Genomic DNA, 10565 nt, shown 5'->3' with positions numbered 1-10565 from the left:
TTGATCGATCAAACACATGTCTGATCTAACATATGGGTCGCTTGGAAAGGTTCTGTCATTGTACAATTTTTTATCTGGAAGAAATTGAATAGGACGGAATTCCAGTACAAGAGCTCAATCGGATAGACTACTACGACTCGGCCAAAGACCTCTGGAAAAAATTTCTAGAACTACATGAGGGGACCTCAGAAATAAAGTTAGCTAGAAGGGATTTGTTGAGAAATCAACTGACTCATCTCCGACTAGAGAAGGGAGAAATGGTGGTGCAACTATATGCAAAGCTAAAAGAGATAATCATCGGTCTCAATAGCCTTAGAGAGATAGTTACAAATCGAGATACTCTCAAATATGTATTGAATTCATTTCCAAGAATCCAAAAAAAAAATGATAATCCTAGTAGCCACATCTCTGGGGGTATAAAACTGTAGTGGGTAAACTTTTTATAGTGACTGACCCCACCGCCGAAACGGCCCCATATCAGAAAACCCCCTAAAGGATATTTTGGAGGCACGGTACCACTAGGTTGATAAGAGCATACTGCCGAAACAACACTTTAGCCGAACTAACACATAAATCGCACAGCACCTTAGTCAACAAATATATGTTGCTAAGAGGATTCGAACTCGAAACCTCAAGCAACAGGTGTCTCCATGTTGAAGTGTCTTATCCCAAGTGGTAAGCATGGAGACACCTGTTGCTTGAGGTTTCGAGTTCGAATCCTCTTAGCAGCATATATTTGTTGACTAAGGTACTGTGCGATTCATGTGTTAGCTCGGCTAAAGTGCTGTTTCGGCAGTATGCTCTTATCAACCTAGTTGTACCGTGCCTCCAAAATATCCTTTAGGGGGTTTTCTAATATGGGACCGTTTCGGCGGTGGGGTTGGTCACTATAAAAAGTTTACCCACTACAGTTCCAAGAATCCAAGAGTGGACATCTACCAAACAACAACATTGCTCTGCAAGCTAAAATGGGCGACTCAGTAGACATCCTTAGAGATGGATGAAGAAATATACCTGATAAGAAAAATGAAGAAACTTTTTTACATCTAAGAAGTTGAATAAGAAATAGAGTTCAAAATTCCTAATAAAGGAGAAAAAAAAAGTAAGATGCTTCAATTATGACGAAGAAAGTTACATCGATGATAATTGCCCTAAACTCAAGAAAATAACTAAAGAAAAAGGGAAAGAAAAGACAAAGTCCAAACACAAAAATTTAAAAGTAATTTGGGACGACTCCTTAAAAGATTTGAAGTAAATGGATAAAAAGTAAATGGATAAAAATTATAGAATAATTGTTTTAAAACTGTAGTTATAAATTTCAAAAAATATATAAAATGTAAAATTTAAAATATATAAATATTAAAATTATCATAAAATATATTTAAAACGAATAATACAAACACCGAATGGTATCGATTCTTTCATAAAATTTTAAAATCAATATAAGAGTTACAAATAAAAAAACAAAATTATAAAATTTTTAGAAAAAAATATAATTTAAAAATATGTATAGTGGTATATATAATCAATGCCGGCTCAAGGCATAGGCCACTAAGGCCTATGCCTAGGGCCCCCAATGAACTTGGGGCCCATTGTTATTAAAAAATATATTTTAATAATTTTTTTTATATCAATCAAACAACATGTTCATTTCACAAGTTCACAGTGTTTCGATTTCGCAGGGTCACATCTCTCCTATATGGTTACGTATGAGAATTGGATGCCACTTCATGCATTTGATGCACTACTCACGCTTGCATGCATGAGAAGTTGATGCATACATAAAAATTAATACATGACTAAATTGATGAATCATTCTAAAAATAATGTCTTAATAAAGTCTTATTTACGTTCAACAATATGATTAAATAATTTAACAATTTTATCAATTAAAAAAAATTTATTAACAAAATTTAAATATAAAAATTTAATTAATAATTTTACATCTCAAAAGATTAGAAAATTAAATTTTATATAAAAATTTATTTTTAAATTAATAGTTAGAAAACTAAATTTTACATAAAAATTATTTTTAAATTAATATTTTATTTAAAAAATATTTTAAATCTATTATTGTCGGTCCCAAGTCTGAATGAAAAAGGATGAGGAAAAATTTTATATTTAAAAAAAAAGTATTAAAAGTCTAAAAAAAATTTAGCCTAGGTCCCATACAACCTTGCGACGGTCCTGTATATAATAATAATATTAAGAACAAATGAAACAAGTTCTATGAGTTTAGAAACAAATTAAAATTTTTAAATAATAAAGTAAAAAATAAAAATATTTTAATTTTGATCATGCAGTTTTTTTAGAGCTGATCTTCATGATCATTTAGAAGTTGTTTAATAGCCTTCGAAACATAGCTAAATAAAATTTCATAAAAATAATCATTTAATTGTGTCGGTTGAAATTGTTATATAATTTATTTAATCATTCAATAATGCATTTATTTATTTTCGCTAAAAAAATATTTTTGATATTTTTTGCCTAATGGTTTGCTAGCGTTTTCTCTGTTTATATTTAAATTTAATAAAAAAATAAAATAAAATATTTCTAGCTATATAACTATTTTAAATTGTTTGGACGTCTTGAAAGCATAAATTAATTGGATGATTTATTAAAATGTATATATTTAGTCATATTTTTTAAAAAATATGAAAATAATTTACATACTATTAATTTACATACCAATAGGATGATAATTTCTACATACCAATAGGAATGATAATTTCTTTCGAACTTAATGATGGATCCAATATCCAACCCGAGGAGGAAGGGATATTTAAACCCTATTAAATAATCAAATATGAAAATTTTTGATTTTAGATCTGGAGATCGATCTAATAAAATTCTATTCATACCTGATTCAAATACTCTATTATCAACATCATAGTGGTGTTGGATATAAAAAAAAATGATAATCCCAGCTAGCCCTGGGGTGACTGGTTCGGTCCCATGAAAGTTTTCTACCGGCCACCCGGGTAAATCGGGAAATGCACGTAGCGGCCAACTCAGATATCCAGCATCCTTTGATTGCGTTCCCCATTTGGAGGAAAATTTTTACAAATACGTCGTAGCTGGGGATCGAACCGCAGGTGCCTGAGTGTACATCATAGTGATGTTGGATATCAAAAAATGATAATCCCAGTTAGTCGCATGGACTCAATCCCTGGGGATAACCGGTCCGGTCCCACGGAAGTTTCCCACCGGCCACCAGGGTAAATCGGGAAGCGCACGCAGCGGCCTAGCCAGATGCCCAGCATCCTTTGATTGCGATCCCTATTTGGAGGAAAATTTCTACAAATACGCCGTAGCTGAGGATCGAACCGCGGGTGCCTGGGTGACAATCTGGATGTCCTACCGCGAGCACCATGACCCCGGGGACAAAATTGTAGTGAGTAAACTTTTTATAATGACCGGTCCCACCGCCGAAACGACCCCATATCAAAAAACCCCCTAAGAAATTTTTTGGAGGCACGATACCACTAGGTTGATAAGAGCATACTGCCTCAACAACACCTCAGCCAACAAATACATGTTGCTAAGACTTGAATCACACAGTACCTCAATCAACAAATACATGTTGCTATGAGGATTCGAACTCGAAATCTTAAGCAACACATGTTTCTATACTTACCACTTAGGATAAGACACTTCAACAAAACTATAATGGGTAAACATTTTATAGTGATCGACCCCACCGCTGAAATGACCTCATATCAAAAAACCCCCTAAGGAATTTTTTGGAGGCACGGTACCACTAGGTTGATAAGAGCATACTGCCTCAACAACACCTCAGCCAATAAATACATGTTGCTAAGACTTGAATTGCACAGCATCTCAGTCAACAAATACATGTTGCTAAGAGAATTCGAACTCGAAACCTCACGTAACACACGTCTCCATGCTTATCAAAAAATGAATAATCCCAGTAGCCACGAAAGTTTCCCACTGACCACAGTAGTACTGATTGGTATTCAAATTTGATTATCAAAAGAGAAACAAAATTAAGAGTTAGATGGAATAAAAAAATTATTGGTATAAAAGATATCTGATCCTTTGATGGATGTGTGGATGGATATTTGCTCATATGATGTATATGAAAATGAGGATGAAAATTGAATACTAGGATGAAGGTGAAAATGAATATAATAAATAAAAATGAAGATAAAAAATATAAAATGAGATCCAAATTCGACTCAGTTACCATCTTACGTACTGTCTTAGATCAAAACTGCCGGATAATCATTTTATCTTTTTTATACACTTACAAACTTTAATGATTATCTAGAAATTATTTATTTATCTATATTTCATAGTCAAAACTAATATATCATATTATTTAGTTATTTGATTAATTAATTATGGATTGAACTCCAATTATTTTATAGCGTGCATTTATTTATTACATATTAAAAAATAAAAGTTAATCATATAAAAACTTTGGTCAAAATAATTATATTTTTTTAGATTCTAGATTTTAATGATCAGTATATATTTAAAACTATAGGTGGACTTTAATAACCACTTAAAATTTATTTATCTATTTAAATTTAGGAGATAAATTTTGTGGCTGCCGTGAGCACTCCGACCGTGCCGCGGATGCATTTTCCTTCCTTCCTTCCTTTTCCCTCTCTCATTCTCTTTAATTTTTTTTTCCTTTTCCACGTAATTCTTAATTTTCCGGTCCCTTGATCCCTTTCCTCTATCCGTCTTTCGATGTAAACAGACCATTAATATGGATACGAGAAGGGGGAGGAATGAGAGGCAAGGAAAGCCACAAATCAATTGGAACCTGACAAATTAAGATGGATCGCGATGAGTGAAATACAATGTTTTATACGTCTCTTTTCTCTATGTTGTGTGGTTGCCATCAACTAGGAGTTTGATAGCAATTAGGAGGCCAGTTGTGGCTAGGCCAGTCTCGACCTTTAGTTGTGAAATCACGACTAAGCGACGACCTCCCCACTCGGGCATCATCGACCAACCTGATTGTGATTGACGATCGAGATTGACTCGGCTGCCATCCATTGCAGTCCACATTTTTTTTTTTTTTTTTAAAAAATTACTCCATAGAAGTAAATATGAGACACTTGAATTATGGAAATACCACATAGCGTTGTTCTACAAATATTTAAAAGTGTAAAAATATTTAGCTAAAATAGAAATATTTAAATCTAAACAAGTGAAAATAATCATGTATGTTTTTATGACTCTATTTTACTACTGTAAGGGAAAGTTTGAGTCAAGGTCAAAGTCTATTTTAACTTTTGATTTGTCTGTCAACTGTCCTTTTCTTTACGGAGAGTTGAAGGGATCACTTTTAATTGTAGTTTTATAACACTTATTATTTAGTGTTTTTTTTAATAAAAAAATGGTTACTATCTTCGGCTCCTTTAAAGCTTGTATAAAAGTCAAGGCGTCGGTCTTGACGCCATGATTGCTATGATTCCTGTAGCATTCTCCATGCAACCGCGTGGCATTTATGGCCGTCATCCATGTGATCGTCACATGTGCAAGTGGGCAACCACGTTGACGATTGTATGGACTTAAGGGCATCTACAATGCAAATTTTTTTTAAAAAAAAAAATCAATGTAAGGACAGTTTTTTTTTGTGAACCCTTTGAGTTTTAATATGCAAATTGCTTTTCCCACCCCATTGATACCGCACCCCCCTCTCCCCTCCTCTCTCTCTCCTATTCAAATGACTTTTATACCCTTTTTTCTTTGTTTTTTATTTTATTTTACTTATATCTCTCTCTCCTATTCAAATGACTTTTATACCATTTTTTCTTTATTTTTTATTTTATTTTACTTATATATATATATATATATATATATATTTAATTTTAATTAATTTTTATTTAGTTTTATTTTTAAAATTAAAACTGTTTATTATTTTTTCATTAATACTTATATATATATTTTTAATTTTATTTAATTTTTATTTAGTTTTATTTTTAAATTAATTTTGTTTATTATTTTTTAAATTTTATTTATTTTATTTCTTTAATCAATTTTGTTTATTATTTTTTTATCAAATTTTTTTATTTTTTATTTTATATAATTTTTAACATTATATAATTTTATAAATAATAACTCCTAAACTTTATAACTAAAAATAAATAAAAGATTATAAACATATAAAAAATTTATTCAAAAAATAAAACTGATAAAAAAAATTGAAAAAAAACTGATTAACAAAAAAATAAAATCAATAAAAAAACAAAATTTAAAAAATAATACATTGAAAAAAATACAAGTATTATGAAAAAAATAATAAATAAAATTAATTAAAAAATAAAATTTATATAAAATCAAAAATATATAATAAACAAAATTGATTAAAAATAAAACTAAATAAAATTTATATAAAATTCTAAAAATAAAGTATTGATAAAAAATAATAAACAAAATTGATTAAAAATAAAACTAAATAAAAATTAAATAAAATTTAAAAAATATCATATTGATGAAAATAATAATAAATTAAATTAATTAAAAAATAAACTAAATAAAAATAAAAATATATGAGAGTTATTTTTAAATAAAATTAATTAAAAAATAAAACTAAATAAAAATTTTAAAAAAATAAATAAATAAATAAATAAATAAATACAAAGAAAAGGATAAAATTGTCATTAGAAGAGGAGAGAGAGGAAGTGAGAGGGAGGGCGTGCGCTGTTGGGGGTGGGAAAAGCAGTGCTCTTTAATATTTAAAACTCCGATTTTTCGTGAGGTAGCGGGTTCTGTCGTTACCAAAAAATATTATTTTTTTAACATCAACATGTAATTAGCCGTTTGCATTGGAACGGAAGTTTTTTCCTTGGGAAGAACTAGTTGTTGCAAACAACTAATTTTGACTGCCTGTATATATGTATCTATCGCTTTTAATTTTTTCATTCATTCGAATATTGACAAGTCCACGACCAGCTAATTCGTGATGTCACCCTCTTCTTATGGAATTTCTTCTCCACAACTGTCATTCATGCTCTCAGACGAATCAAGGAGAGCTAGCATAAGTATATCCGAGACCGACAAAGAACCAGTAACACCATAGGAGGCTCCAAAGTTGAGCAATGAAACGAGTTTGGGTGTGTGTGACACCAAATGAACAAAATGGTTAATGGATGAAGAGATACACCTTGCAAATGCATGGATCAATATTAGCACCGACCCAATCATCGGTGATGATAAAAAGGAATGAGCTTTTTAGAAACGAATCTTTAAATTACTACAACAAGTATCGACTTGATGGATGTGTGGAGCGATCCTAGCTAGGCGAAATTAAAATCATATTTCTATAGGCTCCATCCGTTGATGAATGAATTTACAACCCTATACAACAACTTTTATATATATTAGGGCATAATACAGACGGTGAGCTCATGGTATTGCTGACGTAATAGTCAACGATCGATCCCCAAGAGGTGTTGACCTGCATTTTCGACCCCGCCATGTGCTTGAGAGCACATAAAATGTGGTACACATCTTCATCCAATTTGAATGTTCCTATCGACGTGGACAATTGTGAAGTTTGTACTCATCCAATGGGGCAAAAGGCAACGAAGAGGACGGGCAAATTCGATGATGTGGAATTTGATAATAGGTGGCAAAAAAGAATTACAAAGAGAAAGAATTGAGATGCAAAAATACGAGATAGCAATGGAGTATGAAATCTTTACGAAGGATACTAGTGGGATGACAGAGGATTAACTTAATTTACATTCTAAATTATGTGAAAGTTTTAAAAAGAGATGGCATATAGTAGATGTCTTTTAGGTGATCTTTATAAAATTTATTTTTTTATTTCATTTATATAATTCATTTTTATCTGTATTAATGTGATTTGTATTGAATAATAAATTATCTATTTAAAAGTAGCCATTACAAATAGCTAGGGCTAAACAATTAGTTCAAAATCCAACCTACCGAACCAATTAAATAAAAATCGAATAAATCAAAAAATTTTCAAACTAACTAAACTGATTGATCTTTCCGACAAAAATCAAACAAATTGAACTGTTAAAACATCGGTTAATTGGTCAAAAATTGAATTAACAGAATTGTGGTGCTGGTTTTCAAAAAATCAGCACCATTGTGTTAGTGTAGCGTGAGCGATTTTGAATTACTAAAGGAGAGGGGTGAATTGTGGCTTGCAAAAATACATTATTTCTCTTGCTAACTAACTTAGCAAGGACACACATTAATTAAAAACTAAACGCAACATAAAAGTAAGAGATAGAATTTACTTGGTTTGTAATCAAGTGGTTGCTAGTCCAAGACCCTGAATAGTTCCACTAAGATCTCCTTCTTCGAAAATGACTCGGAGGCAGAGAAGACTCTTACAACGGTTGAACAAAACTATAAAGAATAGAAGACAATAAAATTGAGTGTGTTGTGTTCTTCTTCGAGGTTCAGCCTATTTATAACTTTTTCCTTGATCTAATCATTGTGTTGATGGCATCTCTGAGCACTTGGAAGACTTTCAGGTGTCTGGATTCATCGAACCCAATCCACTTAATTGGTAACAGTCCGTTGACGGCTCTGGATGATTCCTTACAATTTGGGCACTTGGAAAAGATCCGGGCATTTGAATTTTATTGACGTGGACTCCATCCTGATTCGTCTCTGCAACAGTTCACGCTAACCTGGATTGAGCATCCAGGTGCCTAGTAGGGTTTCAGGCACCTGGAGTCCAGCATGAGCAGTTAGGAGGTTGCTAGTCCAAGACTATGAGCAGTTCCACTACGATCTCCTTCTTCGGAAATGACCCAAAGGTGAAGAAAGCTCTTACAACGGTTAAGCAAAACTATAAAGAACAGCAGACAATAAAATCGAGTGTATTGTATTCTTCTTTGAACTTTAGTTTATTTATAACTTTTTCCTCAATTTAGTTGTTGTGTTGACGTGGCATCTCCGGGCATCTGGATTCATTGAACCCAATTCACTCTGATAATGGTCTGCTAACGACTCTAGATGATTCCTTACAATCAAAGCACTTAAAAATTAGTTGGGTGTCTGGATTCTACTAATGTTGCATTAACCTAGACTGGGCATCTAGGCACCTGGAGTCTGGGTGCTTGGAGTCCGAGCGTCTGGAATAGATCTAGACGCCTAGAATGGTCAACCTTGAGTTGATCATTTTTCTCTTCTATTTTGCCTTGGTCGCTTTACATAATCTTGCTTTCGGCTTCTCGTTTCTCGAATGCACTAAGCTCTTCTGGCTTACTTCCACATGTCCTTCTCGCTCTGTTAGAGTACTCTGCCATAGCTCCTCATACCTCGAATGCACCGAGTCCTTCGGCTCCTTTCCCATGCCATCCTTCTTGTTCGCTTATGTCTTCTGTCAAGGTTCGCCATCTGGTACACATGTGTTCTTCTAAGTCTCTATACACTTAAATTTATTTGATAATACATCAAAATACCATCGCGTACTAATAATTTCTTCCTTTTTGATATTCGTCAAACTAAATTTAAATTAAGGTTAAATTAACAAAATAAGTACATAAAGCATAATGCAATAAATTTTTAAAAATGATAACTTCCCCTGCATTTATGTCTAATTTTTTATTTTTCTCCCTTTTGACAATAATAAAAATTGAGGTTATAAAAAGAAATCGATAATAAGTATTTGAACCATAAAAAAATCTCAATTTTTTACTAGATATAGTGCATAATATTTTCTATCATGGAAAACTTAATTTGAACTAAAAATTAGTTTTCATGAATTTTTACACTTCAAAATACTTAATTTTTGAAAAACAATCTTAGCAAGCTTTCAAAGCGTTTGAAAATCATGAATTTTAGCTAGTGTTAGAAAATATGCCATAAAAGAAAAATATTTTTACATAAAAATTTTAACAGAATATTCATAAAAAGATTTTTCATGCATATTGAGTCAACCATACATAAAGACATATTTCATTTTATGGTTGACTAATCTAAAATATTTTCTAAGTGATTAGAACAAATTTAGGCATCCAAAATAAATTTGTACCTACTAAATTTATCAAGTATTTCTTTGAAATAAATAATTTTAATATTTTTCTAATTTGACCCCTAAGATATCTAAAATTGCATTTTAATCCTCCATATCCTAACCTTTGTTGTCTAAGTTTTATTCCTTGATTTTGTCGCAATATATTCAGGTTATTTGAACTCACAGAAACTTTATCTAATGCTGCTAATTTTTGTATTTTCTATCTGCTCCCTTAATTTTGTATTTTCATCCTTAACTTTTTCAAATTCATCTTTTGAGCATGAATTTTCTAATCTCGTTTTTAATTCAATTTTAATTTCATTAATTTATTTCTAGTTTTGCATAATGATCTAGATAATATTTTTATCGCATCATACAGCTGATCTGAGGGAAGATGTCTTACCTCACTCATCATGTTTGACTCGTCGATTGAAGCTCCCCCTACACTATTGCTCTCTTCGGATGAGTCGAACTCTTCTTCTTTATGGGTCGCCATGAATGCAAGACTAGCTCTATGCTCAGTCTCTGAATCTTTTGAAGAAGATGTGTCGCTCCATGTTGCATTTAGGAGCCTTATCATTCC

Source organism: Curcuma longa, chromosome 19 (assembly GCF_044706935.1).
Source record: "Curcuma longa cultivar G26 ecotype Majalengka, Jawa Barat chromosome 19, ITB_CL_G26_1.1, whole genome shotgun sequence".
Classification (NCBI taxonomy): domain Eukaryota; kingdom Viridiplantae; phylum Streptophyta; class Magnoliopsida; order Zingiberales; family Zingiberaceae; genus Curcuma; species Curcuma longa.
This window is presented reverse-complemented; position numbering follows the sequence as displayed.